The 12,953-nt window shown below is 42.1% G+C and overlaps 1 protein-coding gene across 1 annotated transcript in view; it reads left to right on the top strand.

Moving 5' to 3' along the window:
* The window catches only part of LOC137344809 (scavenger receptor cysteine-rich domain-containing group B protein), a 104,148-nt gene that overhangs the window by 35,601 nt on the left and 55,594 nt on the right, over nucleotides 1-12,953 (top strand). The gene's annotated exons all lie outside the window — the stretch shown is intronic.

The following is a 12,953-nucleotide window of genomic DNA, read 5'->3' as shown; positions in this document are numbered from 1 at the left end:
ATTTTATGGTTAACTAGAACACTTTGATTAGACATTTGCATCGTGTCATTAATTAGAGCACTGTCATTACACGGGACTACATAACGTGGTTATTTAGAGCACTGCAGTTGGACTGAACTGCAGATTGTGGTTAATTAGAGAACCGTCATTAGGCGGGATGGCATTGTGTGGTTAATTAGAGCACTGCCGTTACAATGGATTTCTAGGTGTGGTTAATCAGAGCACTGTTGTTAGATGGGATTGCATTGTGTGGTTGATTGGAGCACTGTCATTAGAAGGGACTGCATTTTATGGTTAACTGGAACACTGTCATTAGACGGGATTGTATAGTGTGGTTCGTCAGAGCAGTGTCATTAGACAGGATTGCATTGTGTGGTTAATTAGAACCCTGTCTTTAGTGCAGTTAATTAGAGCTTTGTCATTAGGAGGGATTGCATAGTCTGGCTAATTAGAACACTATCATTAGATGGGATTGCATGGTGTGGTGAATTAGCGCACTGTCATTAGATGCAATTGAATAGTTTTGTTAATTAGAGAACTGTCATTAGACGGGATATCATAGTATTGCGTATTGGAGGTGTGTCATTAGATGGGATTGCACAGAGAGATTAATTAGGGCACTGTCATTAGATGGGATTGCATAGTTTGCTGAAATAGAGCACTGTCATTGGATGGGATTACATAGTGTGTTTAATTGGAGCACTGTCAATAGATGGGATTGCATTGTCTGGTTAATTAGCGTACTGTCATTAGGTGGGATTGAATAGTTTTGTTAATTAGAACGCTGTCATTAGACCGGATTGCATCGTGTGGTCAATTAGAGCGCTGTCATTGGACAGGATTGTATAGTGTGGTGAGTTAGATTACGGGCATTAGATGCGATTGTACAATGTGATTAATTAGAGCACTGTTATTAGATGGGATTGCATAGTGTGGTTAATTAGAGCACTGTCATTAGACGTGATGGCTTAATGTGGTCTTATCAATGCTGTCATTATATAGGATTGCATAATGTAGTGAGTTGAATCATGGTCATTAGATGTGATTGTAAGTGTGATTAATTAAAGCACTGTCATTAAATGGGATTGCATAGTGTGATTAATTAGAGTACTGTCATTAGAGGTGATTGCACAGTGTGGTTAATTGGAGCACTGTCATCAGACAGGACCGCATTGTGTGATGGATTAGAGCACTGTCATTAGATGAAATTACATAGCGTGGTTAATTAGAACGCTGCCAACTAATGGGAAGGCTATGGAGGAGCAAATTTGCAGGGAAATTACAATCAGGTGCAAGAACTATAGAGTAGTGATAATGGGGGACTTCAACTATCCTAATATAGACTGGGATAGTAATAGTGTAAAGAGCAAAGAGGGGGAGTAATTTCCGAAATATGTTCAGGGGAATTTCTTGATCATTACGTTTCCAGCCTAACAAGAAAGGAGGCATTGCTGGATCTGGTTCTGGGGAATGAGGTGGGTCAAGTGGAGCAAGTATCAGTGGGGGAGCATTGAGGGAATAGTGATCATAGTATCAGATGGTTTAGATTAGTTATGGAAAAGGACAAGGAGCAATCTAGACTAAAAGTACTTAATTGGAGGAGGGCCAATTTCAGTGGGTTGAGAACGGATCTGGCCCGGGTAAATTGGAATCAAAGATTGGCAGGCAAAACTGTAATCGAATAATGGGTGGCCTTTAAAGAAGAGATAGTTCGGGTATAATCTAGGTACATTCCCACAAGGGAGAAAGGAAGGGCAACTAAAGCCAGAGCACCTGGATGAAAAAAGAGATAGAGAGTAAGATGAAGCAGAAAAAGGGGGAGTATGACCAATATCAGATTGATACTACAAGTGAGAACCAGGCTGAATATGGAAAATACAGAGGAGAAATGAAAAAGGAAATAAGAGGGGCAAAGAGAGAGTATGAGAATAGATTGGCAGCTAACATAGAAGGAAATCCAAAAGTCTTCCACAGGCATATAAATAGTAAACAGGTAGAAGAGGAGGGGTGGGGCCGATTAGGGACCAAAAAGGAGATCTAGACATAGAGGCAGAGGATGTGGCTGAGGTATTAAATAACTACTTTGAATCCGTCTTTACCAAGGAAGAAGATGCTGCCAAAGTCACAGTAAAAGGGGAGGCAGTTGAGATACCGGATGGGGTGAAAATTGATAAAGAGGAGGTACTAGAAAGGCTGGCTGTGCTTAAAGTAGATAAGTCAACCGGTCCGGATGGGATGCATCCTAGGTTGCTGAGGGAAGTAAGGGTGGAAATTGCAGAGGTACTGGCCATAATCTTTCAATCTTCCTTAGATACAGGGGTGGTGCCAGAGGACTGGAGAATTGCAAATGTTACACCCTTGTTCAAAAAAAGGTGTAAGGATAAACCCGGCAACTACAGGCCAATCAGTTTAACCTCGGTGGTGGGGAAGCTTTTAGAAATGATAATCCGGGACAAAATTAACAGTCACTTGGACAAGTGTGGATTAATAGAGGAAAGCCAGCACGGATTTGTTAAAGGCAAATCATGTTTAACTAACTTGATTGAGTTTTTTGATGAGGTAACAGAGAGGGTTGATGAGGGTAGTGCAGTTGATGTTGTGTACATGGACTTTCAGAAGGCGTTTGTTAAAGTGCCACATAAGGGGCTTGTCAGTAAAATTGGAGCCTATGGAATAAAAGGAGCATTGGCAGCATGGATACGAAATTGGCTAAGTGACAGGAAACAGAGAGCAGTGGTGAATGGTTGTTTTTCAGACTGGAGGGAAGTTTACAGTGGTGTTCCCCAGGAGTCGGTACTAGGACTGCTGCTTTTCTTGATATATATTAATGACTTGGACCTGGGAGTAAGGGCACAATTTCAAAATTACAGATGACACAAAACTTGGAAGTGTAGTAAAAAGTGAGGAGGATAGTAATAGACTTCAAGAGGACATAGACAGGCTGGTGGAATGGGCGGACACATGGCAGATGAAATTTAATGCAGAGAACTGGGAAGTGATACATTTTGGCAGGAAGAACGAGGAGAGGCAATATAAACTAAATGGTACAATTCTAAAAGGGATGCAGGAACAGAGACACCTGGGGGTATATGTGCACAAATCTTTGTAGGTGGCAGGTCAGATTAAGAAAGCGGTTAAAAAAGCATACGGGGTCCTGGGCTGTATAAATAGAGGCATAGAGTACAAAAGCAAGAAATTCATGATGAACCTTTATAAAATCCTGGTTCGGCTACAACTTGAGTATTGTGTCCAATTCTGGGCACCGCACTTTAAGATGTGAAAGTCTTAGAGAGGATGCAGAAAAGATTTACTAGAATGGTCCCAGGGATGTTCAGTTACATGGATAGACTGGAGAAGCTGGGATTGTTCTCCTTAGAGCAGAGAAGGTTAAGAGGAGATTTGATAGAAGTGTTTAAAATCATGACGGGTTTAAATAAAGTAAATAAATATAAACTATTCCCATTGAAATCTAGAATGCTAAAGAGAAAAGACAAGGAAGCAGTGCAGGAAGGTGATTGGGGTAAGGAGAACCAGATTGTGTCAGGAAGGGACAGAGCGTACAAACAAAGGAGTGCACTAACAAATAGGGTCCGGGTAAGAAAAAATGGTAATAAGACAAATAGGGCCATAGTACAAAAAAATGTTAAGATGTCTAAAAATGTTAAAAAGACAAATCTAAAGGTACTGTATCTGAATGCACTCGTAATAAGGTGGAGGAATTAACAGCACAAATAGATGTAAACGGATAGGATATAATTGCGATTATGGAGACATGGCTGCAGGGTGACCAAGGCTGGAAGCTGAATATCCAAGGGGTATTCGATATTTAGGAAGGAAGGCAAAAAGGAAAAGGAGGTGGGGTGGTGTTGACAGTGAAGGATGAAATCAGAGCAATAGTGAGAGGCTATTGGCTCAGAAAATCAAGGTGTAAAATCAGTCTGGGGGGAGTTAAGAGGCACCAAGGGGCAGAAAACACTGGTGGGAGTTGTCTATAGGCCTCCAAACAGTAGTGGTAATGTAGGGGATGGGATCCAACAGGAAATTAGATATGCAAGGATACTACAGTAATCATGGGTGACTTTAATCTACATATAGACTGATAAAACCAAATTAGCAATAATACTGTCGAGGATGAATTCCTGGAATGTGTATGAGATGGTTTTTTTAGACCAGTACGCTGAGGAGCCAACTAGGGAACAGGCTATCCTAGATTGGGTATTGTGCAATGAGGAGGGGTTAGTTAATAATCTTGTTGTGCTGAGTCCTTTAGGGAAGAGTGACCATAACAGGATAGAATCTTCATTAAGATGGAAAGTGAAGTAGTCCAATCTGAAACTAGGGTCCTAAATCTAAACAAAGGAAACTATGTAGGTATGAGGAGTGAGTTGGCTATGATAGATTGGGGAGCTTCATTAAAAGGCATGATGGTGGATAGGCAATGGCTAACATTTAAGGAATTAATGCATGAAATGCAATAGTTATACATTCCTTTCTGGCGCAAAAACACAAAAGGAATAGCAACCCAACCATGGCTAACAAAAGAAATTAAGAATAGTATTAGATCCAAAGAGGAGTCATATAAAGTTGCCAGAAAAAGTAGCAAGCCTGAGGATTGGGAACAGTTTAGAATTCAGCAAAAAAGGACCAAGAGATTGATTAAGTGGGGAAAAATAGAATATGAGAGTAAACTTGCAAGGAACATAAAAGTGGACTGTAAAAGCTTCTACAAGTATGTAAAAAGAAAAAGATTAGTGAAGACAAATGTAGGTCCCTTACAGTCAGAAACGGGAGAATTTATTAGGGGAACAAGGAAATAGCAGAGCAATTAAACAAATACTTTGGTTCTGTCTTCACAGAAGAGGACACAAATAACTTCCCAGAAATGCTAGGGAACCAAGGGTCTAGTGAGAAGGAGGAATTAAAGGAAATTAGTATTAGTAAAAAAAAAGTGCTGGAGAAATTAATGGGACTGAAAGCTGATAAATCTCCAGGGCCTGATAATCTATATCCCAGAGTACCAAAAGAAGTAGCCATGGAAATAGTGGATGCATTGGTTGTCATCTTCCAAAATTTTATAGATTATGGAACAGTTCCTGCAGATTGGAGGGTGGCAAATATAACCTCACTATTTAAAAAAGGAGGGAGTGAGAAAACAGGGAATTAAAGACCGGTTAGTCTAACATCAGTAGTAGGGAAAATGCCAGGGTCTATTATAAAAGATGTGATAACAGGACACTTTGAAAATATCAATGGGATTAGACAAAGTCAACATGGATTTATGAAAGGGAAATCATGTTTGACAAACCTACTAGAGCTTTTTGAGGATGTAACTGGTAGAATAGATAAGGGAGAACCAGTGGATGTGGTGCATTTGGATTTTCAGAAGGCCTTTGATAAAGTCCCACATAAGAGGTTAGTGTGCAAAATTAAAGCACATGGGATTGGTGGTAATATACTGGGATGGATTGAGAATTGGTTGACAGACAGGAAACAGACAGTAGGAATAAATGGGTCTTTATCGGGGTGGCAGGCAGTGACTAGTGGGGTACCGCAGGGATCAGTGCTTGGGCCCCAGCTAGTCACAATATGCTGATGACACAAAACTAGGTGGGATTGTGAGTTGTGAGGAGGATGCAAAGAGGCTTCAAGGTGATTTGGACAAGTTGAGTGAGTGGGCAAATACATAGCAGATGCAGTAAAATGTGGATAAATGTGAAGTTATCCACTTCGGAAGGAAAAACAGAAAGGCAGAGTATTATTTAAATGGTGATAGATTGGGGAATGTTGATGTACAAAGGGATCTGGGTATCCTTGTACACCAGTTTCTGAAAGCAAACATGCAGGTGCAGCAAGTAGTTGGGAAGGCAAATGGTATGTTGGCCTTCATTGCAAGAGGATTTGATTACAGGAGCAAGGATGTCTTACTGCAGTTATACAGGGCCTTGGTGAGACCACACCTGGAGTATTGTGTGCAGTTTTGGTCTCCTTACCTAAGAAAGGATATACTTGCCATAGCGGGAGTGCAGCGAAGGTTCATCAGACTGATTCCTGGGATGGCAGGACTGTCATATGAGGAGAGATTGGGTCGACTCGGCATGTATTCACTAGAGTTTATAAGAATAAGAGGTGATCTCATTGAAATGTATAAAATTCTGACAGGGCTGGACAGAGTAGATGCTGGGAGGATGTTTCCCCTGGCTGGGGAGTCTAGAACGAGGGGTCACAGTCTCAGGATATGGGTTAGGACATTTAGGACTGAGATGAGGAGAAATTTCTTCGCTCAGAGGGTAGTGAACCTTTGGAATTCTCTACCACAGAATGCTGTGGAGGCCAAGTCACTGAATGTATTTAAGAAGGAGATAGATTTCAAGACACAAAAGGCATCAAGGGGAATGGTGAGAGAGCAGGAATATGGTATTGAGATGGAGGATCAGCCATGGTCATATTGAATGGTGGAGCAGGCTCGAAGGGCCGAATGGCCTCCTCCTGCTCCTATTTTTCTATGTCTCTATGTTTCTATTGGCGGAAGGGTCACGATCCAGAAAACACAGATTTAAGGTGATTGGCAAAAGAACCAAAGGCGATGTGAGGAAAAACTTTTTTACACAGCGAGTAGTTATGATTTGGAATGCGCTGCCTGAAAGGGTGGTGGAAGCAGATTCAATTGTGGCTTTCAAAAAGGAATTGGATAAATATTTGAAGAGAAAAAATTTGGAGGGCTACAGGGAAAGAGCAGGGGAATGGGACCAACTGGATTGCTCTAACAATGTGCCAGCACAGGCTCGATGGGCCTAATGGCCTCCTTCTGTGCTGTAACGATTCTATGATTCTATGACTATGAATTCAGATGGGATTGCATAATGTGCCGAATTGGAGCATTGTCATCAGATGGGATTACATAGTGTGTTTAATTAGAGCCCTGTCATTAGATGGGATTGCATTGTATGGTTAATTAGAGCATTGTCATCAGACTGGATTGTATAGTGTGGTTAATTACAGCAATATCATTAGAGTCGTAGAATCATAGAGAGGTTACAGCACGTAAAGGGGCCACTCGGCCCATCGAGTCCGCGCTGGCTGTATGCAAGAGCAATCCAGCTAGTCCCACTCCCGCGCCCTATCCCCATGTCCCTGCAAATTTTTTCCTTTCAAGTATTGATCCAATCCCCTTTTGAAGGCCATGATTGAATCTGCCTCCACCACCCCCTCGGGCAGTGCATTCCAGATCCTAACCACTCGCTGTGTAAAAAAGTTTTTCCTCATGTCACCTTTGGTTCTTTTGCCAATCACCTTAAATCTGTGTCCTCTGGTCCTTGACCCTTCCACCAATGGGAACAGTTTCTCTCTATCAACTCATGATTTTGAATTCCACTATCAAATCTCCTCACAACCGTCTCTGTTCCAAGGAGAACAACCCCAGCTTCTCCGGTCTATTCACGTAACTAAAGCCCCTCATCCCTGGAATCACTCTAGTAAATCTCTTCTGCACCCTCTCTAAGGCCTTCACGTCTTTCCTAAAGTGCGGTGCCCAGAACTGGACATAATACTCCAGTTGTGGTCGAACCAGTGTTTTATAAAGGTTCATCGTGACTTCCATACTTTTGTACTCTGCCTCTATTTATAAAGCCCAGGATCCCATATGCTTTTTTAACCGCTTTCTCAACCTGCCCTGCTACCTTCAATGAATTGTGCACATGTACCCCCAGGTCTCTCTGTTCCTGTATCCCTTTTAGAGTTTATATTGTCTCTCCTCGTTCTTCCTACCAAAATGTATCACTTCGCATTTTTCTGCATTAAATTTCATCTGCCACGTGTCCGCCCATTCCACCAGCCTGTCTATATCCTCTTGAAGTCTATCACTATCCTCCTCACTGTATACCACCCTTCCAAGTTTTGTGTCATCTGCAAATTTTGAAATTGTGCCCTGTACACCCAAGTCCAAGTCATTAATATATATCAAGAAAAGCAGTGGTCCCAGCACCGACCCCTGGGGAACACCACTGTACACCTCTCTCCAGTCCGAGAAACAACCGTTCACCACTACTCTCTATTTCCTGTCACGTAGCCAATTCTGTATCCATGTTGCTACTTCCCCCTTTATTCCATGGGTTACAATCTTGATGATAAGCCTACCATGCGGCACTTTATCAAACACCTTTTGAAAGTACATATACACCACATCAACTGTATTGCCCTCATCTACCCTCTCTGTTACCTCATCAAAAAACTCTATCAGGTTAGTTAAACATGATTTGCCTTTAATAAATCCGTGCTAGCTTTCCCTAATGAATCCATAGTTGCCCAAGTGACTGTCCCAGATTATCGTTTCTAAAAGTTTCCCCACCACTGAGGTTAAACTGAATGGCCTATAGTTTTTGAACAAGGGTTTAACATTTGCAATTCTCCAGTCCTCTGGCACCCCTCCCATATCTATGGATGTTTGGAAGATTATCGTCAGTACCTCCGCAATTTCCACCATCCCATCCAGACTGGGTGACTTATCTACTTTAAGTACAGCTAGCCTTTCTAGTACCTCCTCTTTATCAATTTTTAGCCCATCCAGTATCTCAACTATATCTTCCTTTACTGAGAATCCGGCAGCATCTTCTTCCTTGGTAAAGACAGATGCAAAGTACTCATTTAGTACCTCAGCCATTAGAATGGATTACATAGTGTAGTTAATTATGGCACTGTCATTAGACAGGATTGCATAGTGTGGTGAGTTAGAGCACTGTCATTAGATGCGATTGTAGAGTGTCTTTTTTTATTCATTTATGGGATGTGGTCATCGTTGGCAAGGCCAACATTTATTGCCCATCCCTAATTGGCCTTGAGAAGGTGGTGGTGAGCCGCCCATGCAGTCCGTGTGGTGAAGGTTCTCCCACGGTGCTGTTAGGTAAGGAATTCCAGGATTTTGACCCAGCGACGATGAAGGAATGGCGATATATTTCCAAGTCAGGATGGTGTGTGACTTGGAGGGGAACGTGCAGGTAGAGAGGTTGCCATGTGCCTACTGCCCTTGTCCTTCTAGGTGGTACAGGTCATGGGTTTAGGAGTGTGATTTATTAGAGCAGCATCATTAGATGGGATTGCATGCTGTGAAAAATTAGCACACTGTCATTCGATGAGATTGCATTGTTTGGTTAATTTGAGCGCTGCATTAAAATAGATTGTATGGTGTGGTTAATTAGAACACTGTCATTAGGTGCATTTGTGAAGAGTAGTTAATTAGAGCACTGTCCTTAGATGGGATTACATAGTATGATTAATTAGAGGACTGTCATTAGATGGGATTACATAGTGTGGTAAATTAGAGCACTGTCATTAGACGTGATTGTATAGTGTGGTAATTATGTCATTGTCATTAGACAGGATTACTTAGTGTGGTCATTTAGAACACTGTCATTAGAAGGTACTTCACAGTATGGAGAATTAGATCACTGTCATTAGATGGGATTGCATAGTGTCATGAATTACAGCAGTGTAATTAAATAGGATTGCATAGTGTAGTTAATTAGAGATCTGTCATCAGACGGGGCTGTGTGGTGTTGTGAATTAGAGCATTGTCACCAGATGCAATTGCACAATGTGGTTAATTAGAGCACTTTCATTATAAATTACTGTGAAGTGTGGTTCATTAGAACATTGTCATTACATGGGATTGTGTAGTATGGTTATTTACAGGACTGTCATTCGATGGGATTGCATAGTTTGGTTAATTAGAATACTGTCATTAGGCGGGACTGCATAGTGTTGTGAATTAGAGCATTGTCATTAGAAGGGATTCCATAGTATGGTTAAGTAGAGCACTGTGATTAGACGGTATCGTATAGTTTGGTTAATTGGAGCACTGTCAATAGACGGGATTACATTGTATAGTCAATTAGAGCACTGAATTTAGATGGGATTACATAGTGTGATTATTTGGAGCACTGTCGTTAGACATGATTGCTTAGTGTCATTAATTAGAGCACTGTCATCAGACGGGACTGCATGATGTGGTGGATTAGAGCACTGTCATCAGACAGGACTGCATGATGTGGTGGATTAGAGCACTGTCATCAGACGGGACTGCATGATGTGGTGAATTAGAGCACTGTCATTCAATAGAATTGCATAGAGTGGTTAATTAGAACGTTGTCATTTTTTAAAAATTCGTTCATGGGATGTGGGCGTCACTGGAAAGGCCGGCATTTATTGCCCATCCCTAATTGCCCTCGAGAAGGTGGTGGTGAGCCGCCTTCTTGAACGGCTGCAGTCCGTGTGGTGAAGGTTCTCCCACAGTGCTGTTAGGAAGGGAGTTCCAGAATTTTGACCCAGCAACGATGAAGGAACGGCAAAATATTTCCAAGTTGGGATAGTATGTGACTTGGAGGGGAACGTGCAGGTGGTGTTGTTCCCATGTACCTGCTGCTCTTGTCCTTCTAGGTGGTAGAGGTCACAGGTTTGGGAGGTGCTGTCGAAGAAGCCTTGGCGAGTTGCTGCAGTGCATCCTGTGGATGGTACACACTGCAGCCACGGTGTGCTGGTGGTGAAGGGAGTGAATGTTTAGGGTGGTGGATGGGGTGCCAATCAAGCGGGCTGCTTTGTCCTGGTTGGTGTTGAGCTTCTTGAGTGTTGTTGGAGCTGCACTCATCCAGGCAAGTGGAGAGTATTCCATCACACTCCTGACTTGTGCCTTGTTGATGGTGGAAAGGCTTTGGGGAGTCAGGAGATGAGTAACTCGCCGCAGAATACCCAGCCTCTGACCTGCTCTTGTAGCCACAGTATTTATGTGGCTGGTCCAGTTAAGTTTCTGGTCAATGGTGACCCCCAGGATGTTGATGGTGGGAGATTTGGCGATGGTAATGCCGTTGAATGTCAAGGGGAGGTGGTTAGACTCTCTCTTGTTGGAGATGGTCATTGCCTGGCACTTGTCTGGCACGAATGTTACTTGCCACTTATCAGCCCAAGCCTGGATGTTGTTCAGGTCTAGCTGCATGTGGGCACGGTCTGCTTCATTAGATGGGATTACATAGTGTGTTTAATTTGAGCCCTGTCATTAGATGGGATTGAATCATTTTGTTAATTAGAGCACTGTAGTTAGACTGCACTGCAGATTATGGTTAATTAGAGATCTGTTATTTAGACAGGATTCTATGGTGTCATTTAATTAGAGCTTGGTCATTAGATGGGATTACATTGTGTGATCAATTAGAGCCCTGCCATTAGAACAGATTGCAAAGTGTGTTTAATTAGAGCAGTTTCTTTCGACGGGATTACATAGTGTGGTGAGTTAGAGCACTGTCATTAGACGAGATTGCAAATGTCGTTAAATGGAGCACTGTCATTAGATGGGATTGCATAGTGTGGTAATTATGGCATTGTCATTAGGCAGGATTACATAGTGTGGTCATTTAGAACACTGTCATTAGAAGGTACTTCACAGTATGGAGAATTAGAGCACTATCATTAGATGGAATTGCATAGTGTCATTAATTGGAGGACTGTCATTAGAAGAGATTGCAAAGTGTTGTTAATGACAGCACTGTCATGAGACAGGATTGCATTTTGTTGTTAATTAGAGATCTGTCATCAGACGGGTTGCGTGGTGTTGTGAATTAGAGCACTGTCATTACATGGGATTGCATAGTATGGTTATTTACAGCACTGTCATTCGATGGGACTGCATAAAACTCTATCATTCGATGTGCTTGCATAGTGTAGTTAATTAGAGAACTGTAATTAGACAGGACCGCATAGTGTCGTCAGTTAGAGTTCTGTCATTCTATGGGATTGCATAGTTTGGTTAATTAGAACAATGTCTTTAGACGGGTCTGCATCATTTGGTTAATTAGGGAACTGTCATTAGAAGGGATTACATAGTGTGGTGAATCGTAGAATCATAGAATCATAGAAAGGTTACAGCATGGAAGAAGGCCATTTGGCCCATCGAGTCTGTGCCGGCTCTATGCAAGAGCAATCCAGCTAGTCCCGGTCCCCCACCCTGTCCCCGTAGCCTTGCACATTTTTTCGTTTCAAGTACTTATCCAGTTCCCTTTTGAAGGCTATGATTGAATTTGCCTCTACCACTCCCTCGGGCAGTGCATTCCAGATCCTAACCACTCGCTGCGCAAAAATGTTTTTCCTCATGTCACCTTTGGTCCTTTTACCAATCACCTTAAATCTACATCCTCTGATTCTTGACCCTTCTGCCAATGGGAACAGTTTCTCTTTATCTACTCTGCCTGGACCCTTCATGATTTTGAATGCCTCTATCAAATCTCCTCTCAACCGTTTCTGGTTCCAAGGAGAACAATCACAGCGTTTCCAGTCTATCCACATAACTAAAGTCCCTCATCCCTGGAATCATTCTAGTAAATCTCCTCTGCGCCCTCTAAAGGCCTTCACAACCTTCCTAAAGTGCGGTGCCCAGAACTGGACACAATACTCCAGTTGTGGTCGAACCAGTGTTTTATAAAGGTTCATCATGAATTAGATCACTGTCATTAGAAGGGGTGGCGTAGTGTGGTTTATTAGAGCACTGTGATTAGGAATGATTGCATAATGTGGTGAATTAGAGCACTGTGATTAGATGGAATTGCATAGTGCGGTTAATTATCTCACTGTCATTAGACAAGAGTGCACTGTGTGGTTAATTAGAGTACTTTCATTCGATGGGATTGCATAGTGCAGTTAATAAGTGGACTGTCATTAGATGGGGTTAAATAGTATGGTTAATTAGAGCACTGTCTTTAGACGGGATTGCATAATATGGTTAATGAGAGCAATGTGATTAGATGGGATTGCATGGTGCAGTTAGTTAAAGGTCTGACATTTGATGATATTCCATACTGCGGTTAATTAGAGGACTGTCATTAGATGGTCTTGCATAGTGCGCTTAATTGGAGCACACACATTAGACGATTGCTTAGTGCGGTTAATTAGAGGACTGTCATTAGATGGGATTGCAT

The sequence above is a fragment of the Heptranchias perlo genome, chromosome 28, assembly GCF_035084215.1.
Source record: "Heptranchias perlo isolate sHepPer1 chromosome 28, sHepPer1.hap1, whole genome shotgun sequence".
NCBI lineage: Eukaryota > Metazoa > Chordata > Chondrichthyes > Hexanchiformes > Hexanchidae > Heptranchias > Heptranchias perlo.
The sequence above is the reverse complement of the archived record's forward strand: the minus strand, read 5'-3'. Positions and strand labels throughout refer to the sequence as shown.